Genomic DNA, 487 nt, shown 5'->3' with positions numbered 1-487 from the left:
GGACGGATTAATTAGATATAATTACCCTAAGCTAGTAGTAACTTAAGAGGATAATAAACTAAGAAGAGTCTATAAAACACTAGAAAGCTTTTAAGTATAAAGAATTTTAGAAATACAGCTAGAAAATCCACAGTTAAATATATACAAAAGTTAAGAAGCGAAGTATATCCTAAAAAGCATTATAGAGTATTTCGTAGAAGATTTCTATAAGGGAATAACTTAAGGACATAACGGAGTAATAGGCTTAATATTAAGACTTTAGGAAAAGTATATTATTGATAGAATCTAGGGTAACGTGTTTCACCACCAAGCGAGCAGCCCCACCGAGCGAGCAACGTCAAAACTCACCAAAAATCAGAAAAATCACATCTTTATATCTCAACAACCACTTAATAATAAATTCTAATAATTTAAATTTAGACTTTTATATACACTCTGCAGCTTCTATTAAAGTTNNATAGTAATTAGTTTAGTNGTTTTTAAGATA

This window comes from Cenococcum geophilum, assembly GCF_001692895.1.
Source record: "Cenococcum geophilum 1.58 unplaced genomic scaffold K441scaffold_6, whole genome shotgun sequence".
Taxonomy (NCBI): domain Eukaryota; kingdom Fungi; phylum Ascomycota; class Dothideomycetes; order Gloniales; family Gloniaceae; genus Cenococcum; species Cenococcum geophilum.
The sequence above is the reverse complement of the archived record's forward strand: the minus strand, read 5'-3'. Positions refer to the sequence as shown.